This window comes from Lontra canadensis, unplaced genomic scaffold, assembly GCF_010015895.1.
Source record: "Lontra canadensis isolate GAN:19392208 unplaced genomic scaffold, GSC_riverotter_1.0 scaffold59, whole genome shotgun sequence".
NCBI classification, from domain to species: domain Eukaryota; kingdom Metazoa; phylum Chordata; class Mammalia; order Carnivora; family Mustelidae; genus Lontra; species Lontra canadensis.
Window position 1 is genome coordinate 12,659,291 of NW_022631053.1, and position 15,251 is coordinate 12,674,541.

The 15,251-nt window shown below is 34.5% G+C and overlaps 1 protein-coding gene across 3 annotated transcripts in view; it reads right to left on the reverse strand.

Moving 5' to 3' along the window:
- The window catches only part of CNTN1 (contactin 1), a 346,709-nt gene that overhangs the window by 220,417 nt on the left and 111,041 nt on the right, over positions 1–15,251 (reverse strand). The window contains exon 3 of one of the 3 annotated variants that reach the window (XM_032877021.1): positions 6,991–7,089. The exons of the other annotated variants lie outside the window; for them this stretch is intronic. The gene's annotated coding sequence lies outside the window, so the exon portion shown is untranslated. The remainder of the gene's footprint in view (positions 1–6,990; positions 7,090–15,251) is intronic. 3 annotated transcript variants of the gene reach the window in all.

The window sequence follows — 15,251 nt, forward strand, 5'->3', positions numbered from 1 at the left end:
AGATTCATGTTTTATTCATCCTGTATCCCCAAAGTCTGGCACAGTGTCTGGCATATGTGTAGCATTTGCCAAATATGGTTCCCCAAATCAAGAGAATGACTTAGAACTTGGGAAGCTATTGCTGCTAGCCTTGTGCTCAAAAGTTTAATGCAGAGGATTAAAATTGCAACTACACACATCACTTGAAAATAACAGTCAAACATCCCAGATAACCATGATAGATCATCCTTGCTTCTGTTATGTGGGATTAATTGGAATGCAGATATTTTATTTTTTTAAAGTTAGCTCTATGCCCAACATGGAGCTTGAACTCATGACCCTGACATCAAAAGTTGATGCTCTACCGACTGAGTCAGCCAGGTGATCCAGAATGCAGATATTTTAGAAGTGATCACACTGGCAATAAAGATCAAAGTTTCAGGCATTTTGGCATAAGGGGTTTGGCTAGCAAAATAGATAGAAATGGACTGACCTGAGAAATATTGTTGATGTATCAAAAAAATATGTTTACAGTTTAGATGGGAGAACAAAACAAAGAGTGGTATTAAATCTAAGTTTATATATGGGACAAATAGAAGTATCTCTTCTGCTTAGAACCCACGTATCTATCTGAAGGTCAGTCAGAATAGCCATAAAGCTGGGGTGCCTGGGTGGCTCAGTTGGCTGAGTGTTGGACTCTTGGTTTCAGCTCAGGTCATGATCTTATGGGTCATGGGATCATGTTCCAAACTTAGTAGGGAGTCTGCTTGAAGATTATCTCCCTCTGACCCTCTCCCCTACATTCCCCACCATGTGCATGCCTACTCTCTCTCTCTAAAATAAATAAACCTTTTTAAAAATATGCCCATAAAGCCAGCGCCTTCATACAAACATTACTGTGCCTGGCACGTTTTTTATGATGAAAATTGTCATGTAAAAAGTACTTAACTATGTTAAATAATTCTACTTAATGTTTGGAAGCATAAATAATTATCTAAGAATATAGTAACTTAAAGGTAGATAAGTCTGAAGACAGAAGAAAGACTAGAAGACTTGTAATCATCTGTATGTTTCCTAAGGCACTGCTATCACTTTTAACAGATAATACAATATAAGAAATTTTTCTAAAGATACAATTATATTCAAATTTTCCATAGACTGGCAAATTTTCTTTTTGGTAGGGGTTAAAGTTCTTATTCTCTACTTATATTACCTCTCAGTATTATTTTTCATCCAAATCCTCAAATATTAGCTAAGCCTGGGCCAGAATTCAAATATAGAAAACGTAAAATTAGGAAATAAAAATACATTTCATGCTCATGATAATTTTACAGAATAAAATTCCTCAGTGGTATGTGCCTTTGAATTTTCTACTAAAATTTTCCCTCCGTCGATCATCACTATTGATCATAATTTCAAAGCACTTTAAAAAAGCATTAATAAAAGTCATTCCCTAGGTTCACATAAAGGCAAAAATTGCAGTTGTTTTCCACTATTCTTGCCTATTTCTTTTGGAACTTGGGTGCCCTCATACTGACCTATTTTGTTTATTACTGATCCATCCAATTCACCTCTTGGCTGCCTACTCATCCAGTTCTTCAAGAGATCCTCCTGTTTGTCAACCAGCTTTTCTTTTTGCCAACTAATATATCATCTTCCATCTGTTTAAATTCCTATGTTCTTTCTGGCACAGTTCTGCCTCCAGATTCCCTCTCAGCCACCTACCTTGCTGCCCTTCCATCTGCTAACATGACTAGTGTCTTTTCTAACCTATTCTCCATCTAAATCATCTTCATTTTTCCCCTTGAATTTCTTTCTCAAAAGTTCATGTCTTAAAGGGCTACTGTGATTGCATTCATTACATATACAATCTTGGTGTAGAAAGGGAAGTTAAAAACCATTAAGTTCAAACATGCATTTAACTTTTTAATTTTTCTACCCTTCAAAGTCATTTACAGTTCTCTATTTCTTTCAGTGATGGTGTTTTGAAGCAATACAGTGTACCACTGAAATATATCAATGCTGTCTTTTGGTATATATACTTCAGAGCACTACCTCTGTGTGGCTCCATTCTTGTTAGTCTTGTGGTTAACTGTGTTTGGTTCATTGTTCCAATGTTTGGCATTTGCTGATTAGCAACAACCTTTTCTTGGACACCACATTTTTAAGACCATTCAATTCTATTTTGTAGGCTTAATGTAGCAGAAATATTTCTTAATTAGGATGTGGGCTGCTTACTGGATACCAAAGACATTATATAAACAAAACTAGCATTTGATAATTACATTTTCAGTATTTGATATTTTAGGAGCATAAGGTGGCATTTTCCCTTGACATTGATTTAGTTGCTGGATAAGGTAGATGCTTGTTTTTATAAAGCAGATAGGCTACAAGCTAAAACAGACTCAGAAAAATGATTAAACTTTAGACCTATGTAGCTTGCCATTATACTGAAAACTTCTAATTGTCCATTCATATTTCTGGAGGATATACTCTCCCTCTACTAACCACAACTTAGGAAAGAGTTAAGCTTATGTTTATGAGGTTCACTTAGGATTTACCCTTAAATCTGAATATAGCAGTTCAATAAAACAGTAATGAATTTTTTAAAAAGACTTGACTGATTTATTTTAAATACTGGGAATATTATTAACCTTTCCGTTGATGTTAATTGGTGTTAAAGATATTAAGACAATCTCATTTTTGTTTTAATATAGGTTTTATTATTATATAGGTTTCATTATTATTATGGTATGGTAAAGCCAATAGATCTGATGATGTCTGCCATTGAAAAGGCAGTTGTTACACTCACAGATCCTAAGAGAAGGGGACATACCATGACTGGGGCCACACAGGGAATTTTGGGGATCTAGGGCCAATCAGGAGGTAGAAGGAAGGAGAAAAGTATGAGCAAAAGCCTTTATGATGCTTTTCTCAGGAAGGAGGCAGAATAAGTGGATTTAGAATTGGCTAGTTTGAATTACTTCAGGAAGCTCTGGGGGGCACTGGAGCTGTCCCCAGTTTTCTGGTACTTGTCCCTGGGGTGATGAAGGTAAGAAGAAATTGGCCAGAGCCTAAGAACACTGATAAAGAAGGAAGTTTAAGGTGTGGGCTCCTGGTTGCTTGCTTTGCATTTGAAAAGTGAATTCAAGGGTAATTGGTTCACTAAGTCTAGTAATTGGCTATACTCGGGAGGGGCAGTCCTTCCAGGGGCAGCAAAGCAAAGCATGAGAATACAGACTAAAAGGCAAGATTATTATAATAATTAATATCAAACTAACAATCACTGAAAAATGTTCAGCATTCATCTGATTCAAGGGTCCAAAAATTTTTGAGCCTTAAATTTTCCTCCAAAGGGATTAAATAACATATGTGAGTGTCTGATGACTATAGAACCAAGTCTAAATTCTTATCTGCTCCCACCCTATTTATTCTCAACTATACCTATCCAACTCCAGTATTTCAGTCCTGACACTAGAATATAAAGTATTAAGTTTTGCTTCCGTGCCTTTATGTATGTATATTCTTCTGCTGGACTCCATTCAAAAATTTTGAATATGGTTCCTTGTCTTATGATTGTTAAACTTTTTATACCAAATATTTTGAATGCTGCTATATTGTACTTTTTTCCTACATTGGATTATTTGTTCTATGGAAAGCACTGCCCCCCTATCTTTTTTCTTATCTAGGAAGCCAGAATACCTAGCGAAAGCACACAGGAGGATCTTTAAATAAATATTTCTTCATTATACTGAGTTGTCTTAGGAGAGGAAAGTGATTAAAAACAATGAAAAAGAGAGTGAAATTTATATTTATAATCAGAGGAAAGAGATTGCTGAAACATGTATGAAGCTGTGTTAAAATGAAACAACCTCAGAATCAAATTTTAGGAGCATTTTTGAAAGGAAAATATTTCAAAAACTAATTTCTTAGGGAATATATTTTAAGCAGGAACTAATTTTATTATTTTTTCCTATGACAGAAAAGAGAAGATGTAATTTCTTGGTATCATTCTTTGGTATAAATTCATATTTGAAAAGCTTTCTGTGAATCTACAAAGCTTATAACTCATCAGAACTATTAACTAAAAAATACAGCAGAGGGATGTAGCCTGGGTGGCTCAGTCAGTTAAGTATCCAACAACTTGGTTTCAGCTCAGGTCATGATCTCAGAGTCCTGAGACTGAGCCCAGTGTGGGGCTCCATGCTCAACAGGCCTGCTTGAGATTCTGTCTTCCTCTCTCACTGCCCTTCCCCCCACACCTTCTCTCTCTCAAATAAATAAATCTTTAAAAAATACAGGGGAGATGTCCTTGTCACAAAAATATAAACTCAGATTTAACCAATTTGTATGTGTGTTTCAAGTTTGGAAAATGGACATATTATCTCTCTTCAAATGCTTTTTACTCCTTACTCTTCCAATAAATGACTCATAACTTTTTTATAATCTTAGTTTATGGCTAATGCTGAAAACAGGACATATAGAGATATACAGAGTTTTACATATAGATAGGTTTCTACTTAGATTTATTATAACATAGGTGCAAACATTAATATAAATATTTATACTAAAAAGAAAATTGATGGCTTACCATTTTAAAATGTTCTTCAACTGATTTCTCACTCTATTAAGTCACCTTTAAAATTCATGTTAAATTACTAAGCTTTATCTTAGTGAATCATAATATTTCAGAATTCTTATAAATTGATTTTAAGGTGCATTAATAATATGTATCAACTATTCATTAAGTACATTTTTCTTTCAAAATCCTGTATTTAATATTTCACTGCTATATGGGTTTCTCATTCCATTTCCTCTTTTCTTTTATTATATTCTTTGTGGATCTTCAGTCTCCTTCCTAACTGCATCTAATACGACTCTGCCTTGCCATAATAATCATTATCTAACTTCATTTTGGTGTCTCACCTCATATATTGTGGTTAATATTCAAATATCCTCATTAATCTCCTGTTAGTTTCTCCCAACTGACAATCTATAAAAATTAATTACAACTACTGTGGGAATTGGGAACTGAGAGCATCTCATTCCAGATTTCCCTCACATGATCCTGGAAATACTCCTTCACCATCACGTATTTTCAGTGATACTGAGAAGTGGCTCGGGTTAAGTTTGAGACTAGAACGATGGCAGAGAGGATGAACAAGTGCAGTATTATGTAAACCCCTTTGTTCAGACAATCTCACCATGTTAGTACATGAATTTTACTGCTATGATCTTGTCATCCAGCATGGGGGGCTTTTCTTCTCCTACTGTCACTTCAGCCAGTCCAGCGAGTAGAGCTGCCATTATACTCGTTACTCAGAATTTAGTATGCAGCTAAGCAATAAATATCTTTAAGCTTCTGCCCCTTCCATTCTTTTCCATTTTCCTTTCAATTCCATTTTACCGGCTGTTAAGGGGCCACCTCAGCCAGGAGGTATTTGAGCAGAACTGAACACCATGACTCAGCATCAGGAGAACTTGAATGTGTATAGGCAGTTACTTCTCCTTCCTATCCTCTCCCCCGCCCCCCAGGAAAAACTCAAAGTGTGAGTTTCCTCCTGTACATAAACGAGCTCAGTTCTGCAGATTCAAACATGTTCTACAGTGTGAGTTCTGTGCCACCATACTACCAGGCAGCTGAAAGGAAACTTGACAGAATAATACCGCAGCAGAATTGAAATACATTGTGAAATGTTTGAAAAGTAGTTTTCCTGTGCTCTTATTATCATTGTTCTATATTTCTTTCCCTTTTTCTTTTAATAGGTGATACCTATTTCAGAAAGCATACTTATCATTATCTATTACTGGTTCTTGATAAACTGTTTAGCAAACACTTTTAAAAACTTAGCATCATACTTGAGGAAGTACATATACATACATGTTATATTACACATATTATGTTTTACAAATTATATACTGTAGTGTATATAGGTATGTATAAACATGTGTACATATATGCATATGTGTATATATACTAATAGTGTATATATATATTAATAGTACATATTTACTGTTTAAAATCATCTTTGAAACATTTTACTCTATCTAGGTTCTTACTAAATGTTTTTTAATGCTATTTTCCTACCCTAAAGAGAGGTTGAGGAATTCATATCATACTGCATATCATTTACATATTTATTAGCTATTTGCCATGATATTGAAGCAAGCAGCTTTAATTCACAAAGACTAGCAAATATAGTGGTATATTATTATTATTACTTTTCACTTTTTCAGAGTTTTTGTGAATTTTGTTTGGCTTTTATACAGTAGGTTCTACAATTATGTAAACTTAATTTTTAAAACATCAAGAAAAAAAATCAAACGTTTTTTGGTGTAAATTTCAGAATATAATATCTATCCACTCTTTTTTTTGTAGTAAGTCACACTGTACAGGAGGAAAGAAAACAAAACACTCTAGGTAGAATTCAAACTGCTTTCTGACAACAAGGTCTTCCTTCAAGGACACACTATTCCAAATTATTTCAATTCCATCTGTTCAATTCGTATGTAACACAGTATTTGAATTTGAGTACCTCAGTACTATCTATCCTCTACTTCTGGGAGAAGGACTAAACATTTTGGGTGTCTACCAACATATTTCACCATAATCTGAAAATGGTGACATAAAGGAAATAATCTGAGCCAAAGGAATACCACAGCCCTGCTCAAACTTCTCCAGAAGATGATAATTCTTTTATTGATTCAGATCACGCTCAGTGCTGCCCCTCCCCAATTTGCAGGCTCTCTCTATCCAAGACACATACATTTAAGCTCTGGTACATTCTTGAAAAGCCTTTGCATGCAAATAAAATACCTTATGGCACCGCACTGTCAAAAATATTAAAAAAAAAATCACCTTTCAATTAACAAAACAATTCAGAACCCTGACGCTGCATCCCAATACCGAGGTCTGAGTCAACCTTACTAATACCGACTGCATCACCGTTATCCTAACTCAGCACATTCTCACTTACAATGACCTAACCCAGAGAAAAACCCTGCACTTACCTGATATGCTGAGTTGTCTGTTGTTCTGAGTATTGTATTTATTGCAAATTGTCCATTTCAATAAATGCAGCGATAGTTATACCACAACACGCCTCTCTCCTGCAGCAGAAAGCAAGTTAAAAGGACTTCAAGCTGTGACCTCAGAGGCAGGCACAGCCGCTCCCATCCTTCAGCCAACCTTCTGGGGAGAGCAGGTTAGGTGACAGTGAAGCTGGCTCCCTACATAGCAATACTTTCAAATAAAGCATTCTGTGCCAGGAGCTGGGGGATTTACATCTTCCAAATTCGGCTGGCCAGAGTCAATGCTGCTTCTATGCCTGAAAATATTAAGCATTTCACTGCAGTCACTTAATGCAAGGAACTATCTGAGGCGACTTCACAAACCCTGTCATTCTGTTCGGAGACTAAAGAATGAGCACCGCATGCATAATTCATGCATTAAAATCTTCAATGCACTTCCTGTAGCCGCTGTTCTATCCAGTAATGGGCTATTGATCACCTCATCGCTAAGACAATTGAAGCTCTGCAATTGGTTTATTTCCACAAATAAAATTACAACCTAAATCACAGGCAGAAGGCTCCAACCCTGCAACATCCACGCGGGTAAAAGACTCACATAGACGAGATTACATTTGCATGCTGCAGAATGTTTAAACTGGACTTTCTGGCAGAAACACTGTAGTATCTGTCTTCCTTTATTCAAAAGACATACTTCTGAAGATTTAGGCTGAATATTTTACATTATAAGTGAGATATACGGAGTTGTTTTTTTCCCTGCCATTTCTGAAAAATCAACAGGCTAAACTGAAAATTAAGAAAAAAATAAATAAATAAAGAGAAAGACGTGTGCTACAAAGCATAGGAGGTTTTTACCCGGATTCATATGGACAACCTTTCTTAGGAGATTTTAATTAATTTTTCATTTGAATAATGTGGAAGAGATTTTTTTAAACATCATATGTTCATCATATGTTCATCATTGTTAAGTATTTTGGATGGTAAGCACCTTTTTTTTTTCTGGGAGTGTCAGTAATTTTGAGGGTCCTTTCTTTTAGTATTTAAGCTTCTAAGAACATACCATGGTTTGTTTCTGTTACTTTTTTTTTCACTGCCTCAAAAAAAGTGGGCTTTAAAACAAAATATGCAACTCATTATGCTAGAGGGATAACACAGGTAGCATTTTAAAATGTCATAATAATTTTTGTAAAAAATACCAAGGTGGGAAAGCCATGTAAGAAGGCAAATGTATATAAACTCTTGTCTATTTCCCAAAGTATCTTCAGGGTAAAAATTAATTAAGCTTTATTTATCCACCAAAAAAGGACTAAATGCGATGTTATCAAGGTCATTTAGAAACCTAACGTTGTGTCTTTCCAAAGCTTCTTTTCATATCCATATAGGTACCACATACATACACACACAATTATCATAGTTCTATGTTGTCACACCTGACTATTTATAAGACCCAAGTGAAACCTTCAAGTTCATAGCTTGGGGCTAGACTAGAGAAAATCTGTCAGAGTATAGCCAAGGTTTCCAACAGTTATACTGTACAGGGAGCAATTCAGCCTTGGAGGAAGCATAATTACAGTAACTTCCCATCAATAAACCAGTAGCAAGTGAGATCAGCCTGTGAGGGTAATAGATGAGTGCTGATGACAACAGGGATGGAGTTCAGGGATGTTCAGAGAAATATTTCTTCTTTACAAAGCTTGTAAGAGCATGCCTCTAGGTCATAGAGAAGATAATTTCATTTACTTGATCAAGATTATGCTAAATATTCTAAATAGCAGTTTGAGAAATTAACCATTCAATTACTATGTATATTATATATCTCATATTCCATAATATTTTGTTCTACCCTGAGAAGATTCTATTTGAACATTTGTATATATTGCCTCTAACTTAATATAATTCAAGTGAACTACATAGACCTTATTTTATAATATTTATCTGAGTAATGTTCTTTTTTTTTAAGATTTTATTTATTTATTTGACAGACAGATATCACAAGTAGGCAGAGAGGCAGGCAGCGGGGGCTGGGAGGGGAGAAGGCTCCCTGCTGAGCAGAGAACCCAATGGGGGGCTCGATCCCAGGACCCTGAAATCATGACCTGAGCCAAAGCCAGAGGCTCAACCCACTGAGCCCCCCAGGTGGCCCCCTGAGTAATATTCTTTATTCTTTTTTTTTTAAGATTTTATTGATTTATTTGACAGACAGAGATCACAGGTAGGCAGAGAGGCAGACAGAGAGAGAGGAGGAAGCAGGCTCCCTGCTGAGCAGAGAGCCCGATGTGGGGCTCGATCCCACGACTCTGGGATCATGACCTGAGCCGAAGGCAGAGGCTTTAACCCACTGAGCCACCCAGGAGCCCCAATATTCTTTATTCTTTAAACAGAAGATTGAGGACCTCAAACATTTAAAAAATTACAGAAGTTATAGCTAAGGATTAATATCCTGCCAAGAGTTTTATCAGTTTAATCATCTACAGTAGCAATTTTACATGAAGATAACACCTCATTTAAAAATAGAAAATTCGAAAACATTACAATGTTACTTATCAGGTGTGGGGATATAGAGTAAAATAATTAGGATATAAATTGTTGACATAAACTAAAATAATTACACTTATAAACATTAGAAATTTAACCTCTCTGAAATGATATGATTGAATAATGCATAACGAGGTGGATAGGAAGAACTTAATTCATCTATCCTGCAATGAGTGAGGTCAGTATCTTTTCTTTGATACAAATATCTCAGACCCAAGTCTAAAATGAAGATAGCAACTTTGTATCTACTTGGTGAATTTTCAAATTCAATTGTCTTAAAGATGGGGAGAAACAGGAGAAACACACAAAAACACCTCATGGACCTAAAGTCTGCAAAAAATATGGCATAAGAAAAGCTATCGGGGTGGTAAATCCCTAAAACATCAGAGAGGAAGCTGCAAGCAAGCCTTGAATGGGAACAACTGGGGGAAAAGTAGTCAATTATACTCTTGGGTAAAACAAAGCCAAAGACTATAATAAGAACCAATTTCTACTTTCCAGAAGTCTGGCTATGCCTAAGAAACACACTTAACCGATCTTTTCAAATGGATGGAAAACAGAGATGGTGATTTTAGATGAATTTGATCTCTTTGCAGATCAAGAGGTTTTTCCAATATTTTGAATTTATAATGCATGTAGAATATGAAGTAAACTCTAATGTACAATGGGGTCAATAAAATGAATCCAAATTTGCAAATAAATCAAAGCATATTTAGTCAGCTAAATTTGTGATATCTATTAAGATATATAACTAGACTATCTGACTACTGCCATTTGGAAAAAATGCATAATTTATATCCATTATAAGAAAACATAATGCCATGTAACCTTAGGAAAATAATTCAGCCTACCAAAGTTTCTATTCTGAACTCAAGGGATGTAGGAGCAGACTGCTTTTGTTCTCTGAGACTTAAGACATCCCTTCTTCTTTTCTTACTCTGTCCTACTAATACTATAATCATCCCATAATCACAACACATTTATTTAATTAAACACATTTATTATGTACCTTCTACAAGAAAGAAATTGTGCTAGATGCTAGGAAAATAAATATGTACAGATCAGTGGCTGCCTCCAAAGTAGTCATTTTTTAGTGGTGAAAACAGGTAAACACATAAACACAGAGTGATGAATATAATCAATTTGATATATGTTAAGATATGCAAATGAGATAATTACTAAAGGGCACTATGCCTCATGCTAAATGACTTCTAGGTAAGTACTAATTCTTACTTTTACTCCACTAGATGAGGCATAGTAAGAAAAAATACTGGCATTACCAACTGCCCATAGTGTATTTAGGAAATGATTCATGGAGGTGATATTTAAAGAAACTGAGTGGTATGATGGAACTAATATGGTTTTTAATTGATAAATTTGAAAATAAATTCAGGCTTCACTGAATTTATATGACCTTGTGTGTGTTATCCACACTCCATGAATATCAGCTTTATATCATCTGTATAATATAGAAATCAAATTAAATATCTTTCTCTAGCTTCCTGTGAGAATTAAATAAATAATTTAGAGCACAATGGTTACAGGATAGTTTTTGTAGTCATCCAGATGAGAGTTTAAATTCTGCCTTGATTTCCTTGCCTTTAAAATGGGGATGATATGAACGTCCTAGAATTATTAGGAAATTCAAATATTACAATGCCTTTATGTCACTTAACAGAGTTCTTGACACAGTAAGAACTTTAGAAACATGAATTCATTCCTTCTCAAAGCTCAATCTTGAAGAAAAATCTTGAAGGAAAAGTCATTTTCAGTAACAAGAATAATGTGTATTTGTAGGGAAGCAGGATATCACATAATACGCTTGAGAAACTAAATTCTGTGTATTATGAGAATTTGGATAAATAGACATTTTGTCAGGGGATAGGGAAAAGTTATATAAAATCTGATTTACATAAGAAATGTAAAACTTTTTAAAACTTTTAAGAATTCTGTTCAAATTCTGATTCTATAGAACATTTTTTACACTGTTAAGGAGTCTGAAGCTATTCTACAGAGAGAGATATTTTAAAATTTCCCCAAGAGAATCATATGACTAGATTTGGTAACTGAAAGATAGACTGGGAGCAGTAAACAAATGAAAAAAATATGTTTAATAGAAGACCATTTATAATCCACCAGAAGTGATGGGGACCTAAACAAGGCAGACATAGGGATGTGGATATATGGGAAATATTCTAGAGATATTTAAACATTAGAACCAGTAGGACTAAGTAGTATGACGAGGTTGGGAGGAATCATGGAGGACTTCAGGACTTGGTAACTCAGTGTCCTTCTACATCACTCTTATCCAAAGGAAGAAAGAACTATTGATATTAAAAGAAGATGGTGAGTTGAGATTATAATATTGCACACAGCAAGGGAGGGGTTGGTAAAGAATTGGATATTTACAGAATTTCCAAAAGACATTTTGATAATGTAGCTGTAACACACTTAGGTGTTTGGAGAGTGACCAGAATTATTTAAGGTATGGAAGTCAAAGAAGTGACTTGGGGTTGAAAGTGTGCAATGAAAAGTAGATGGAGGATGAAACTCCGAGATGTAGATAACAAAATGAACTGAAAACTTTGTCTCAACTGGCTATCTTGACATCATTTATAAATTGATTGCAAAATAGAAAACTTCTAATGTATATTAGAACATATATTTACTTTAATCATCAAGAAATAAATTCAGTGACATAAGGAGGAAGAAAAAAGCTATAGGGAATAGGTATCCTAATATGTGTCAAAAACTTGAGGTACTTATTCATCGTTCCTGTAACATTAGATTCCTGAGTTCCATTAAAATATCCACCATTCTCTCAATAATCAGTTAGCTTACAGATATCAGTATACTGCCATGACTTCCCAGGTGTCATAAAAATGATCCAGTTGTATCAATATCTATATAGAAGGAAGATACTAAGAATCCTACTAATGGTTATCAATATAATTGAAAAATATCATTTAAAGCCTTTTAAGTTTATGAAGGAATTATTATAATCCTTACCTAATCCTAATTTACTTTTAGTTATTTTAAGAGAAGCCTGTGTTTTTGAAGTTTTTATTTAAGTTCTAATTAGTTAACATACAGTGTATTAATAGTTTCAGGTGTACAATATAGTGACTTAACACATGCATACATCACCCGGGGCTCATCACAAGTGCATTCCTTTATCCCCATCATGTGTTGATGGTAGTTTTTTTTTTTTTTTTAAGTGACTAAATGCTCTTGAAGGAAGGCATTTTTAACTTCAAGTCAAGAGATATCAGCAACCAGTTCTACCCCATGAAATTCACTGAACAGCTCTAGGTATATGCTGATCTGTCTCTAGATACACATTAGGGAAGAGTTTAAAAATTATATTCTTCTTGTCTCCTCTAGTAACAAATTTAAATATTTGCAAAACATTTTGCTCCAAATATATTTCTGGTCTCAAGATAATTTAGGCCTGCCTCACTATGTCTCAATTTTTTTTTTATTGAACAGAAGTCTGTACCTTCTTAGGTCTTTTAGGATTTTTAAGCTTTTGAAAAGAATGATTCAATCCATGATTCACTTCTTCGATAAGCTTTAATGGGGAAACAAAGGTTTATCGTATGAACTTATGAATGAATAAATGCCAACAACAAAATAGATGATACATTAATTACCATATTTGATTGTATAATGCCTTAAAAGTACAAACACCTTTTACAGACTTTATACAAGTTTTAGCCTCACTACCACTAAAAAGGCACTTAATTAAAAACTTCTAAATACATGTATTTTTAAAATAACCACATCAGGATTATAGGGCACAATTATATATTATGTGCATTTATGTGGGATGTGCATATGTGCACAAATATTTTAACACATTGAATTATACAATATTTCACTTTAGTGTACAGAGATAACTATACAACTTGCTGAATTTCCACAAACTGACACAGCTATGCCACCTGCACTCTGATCAACAGACAATATATTATTAGAGGCCCAGAGGCCCTGTATTCTCCCTTCCATCCCCCACCACTCACCCAAAGCCACTGTTCTGATTGCTAACAACATAAATTAGATTTTTTTTTTTACACAACCAACTTGTGGTGTTGCAGAATTCCACAGATATAGAACTATTTCAAAAATAAATTTGCACAAGCATTTCCTATTCACATGTTCTCATTCGTATTTGGCCACAGTTTCAACATGTAAAATCTGTTATACTTTCATTTAACAAAGCAATTTTGTGTAAGTTTTTTTTGAAATGAATACTTTAGAACACATTTTATTTTCTACCAAAAGCTAGGTCTTAAAGCAGGATATTAATGTACCACCTTTTGTGAAAAATTTGTTTTTGAGGAGTTATTATATAAGGCAATCAACTTTGCTTTTTCATAAGGAGTTTTATCTTTAAATTTGCAACAGTAATTTCCTGGATAAGATTTCATCACAGATGTTTGTCCTGTGAAATTAAAGAGCCACTCATAAAAGGAGGTGGATGTAGGGATCTTAAGGAAAAAAAGTGATACTTTACTGAAATGCATGATGATTTAAATTAAAAATAGATAAGTGATTTAAAGTAGGGACTACAAGTTCAAATTTATAAGGATAACATATGATCTAGACTGCCTTCTTAATGCAGAACTATCAGATGCAAAACTCTTGGCTACAGAGCCCAGATAAGCCAGTAATAATTATGTTTGGAAAATAATCCCAATTAGTGACACAAAGGAAAACAGGTTTATGAAATGGAGGGGATAGAAAAATGAGTTCAAGGCATGCAAGTGTGAATGAAAAAAAAAAAAACCTGGTTTTCTTCCGATCCAGCTGATATTGACTTGAGCCCTTTCTTTCACAAACATTCATTGATGTGGACTACGGATCAAAATCCAGTTTAGTACTGGGAATTTAACTGTCCTTATCCCAAAAGGTTTAGAATCAGTGGTCTATTGAAGCTAGCCCATATGAGCTTTTAAAAGTCTATTTTAATTTTCAAGAACTTTTCAAGCCAATTATTAAACAGTTATTATTTATAATTAAATGATATGAATTTACATTTAAAGAAATTACATTTTAAAAAGACAAATACTAAAAATACATTTCCCATATAATTTACTATTATCAATGTTTTAAGAGATTGTTTATACCTATTCTGTCTGTATGGTGGAAATGCTATATAATAGTGTGCTACTGAGCACCTCTAACTTCATATTCAATAAAATCATTTGCTAGCTTGAAACCAACCATGGTGAAAATAGTTACAGGACCAAAATCAGCAAATGTGAAAAACCAAGGCCTTTTCTTTTCCCCTGGAAAGCCAGTTGTTAAGCACTTACCAGCACACCTCAGCTTGGATTTCAATGTCTAGAAAGTTGTAAAAGCAATTAACCTTAACCAATTCCAACACGGTTTTCCAATTTTTATTTTAGCACTATTCCCTCAAAATTTCAACTAATGTTACCAGTATGGACAGGCAAAAGTTGAGTTGTAGCAAATTCTCTTGGCCAATGAACAATGATTGAACTCAAAGGAATGTCTGAGAATATTTATACTAAAAATCTGTACTTTTTGTCTAGTAAGAACAAAGGAAAGGAGCACCTGGGTGGCTCAGTTGGTTACACATCTGCCTTCAGCTTGGGTCATGATTCCAGGGTCCTGGGATCAAGTTCCCCTGGGCTCCCTGCTCATTGGGGAGCCTGCTTCTTCCTCTCCTTCTGCCACTCCTC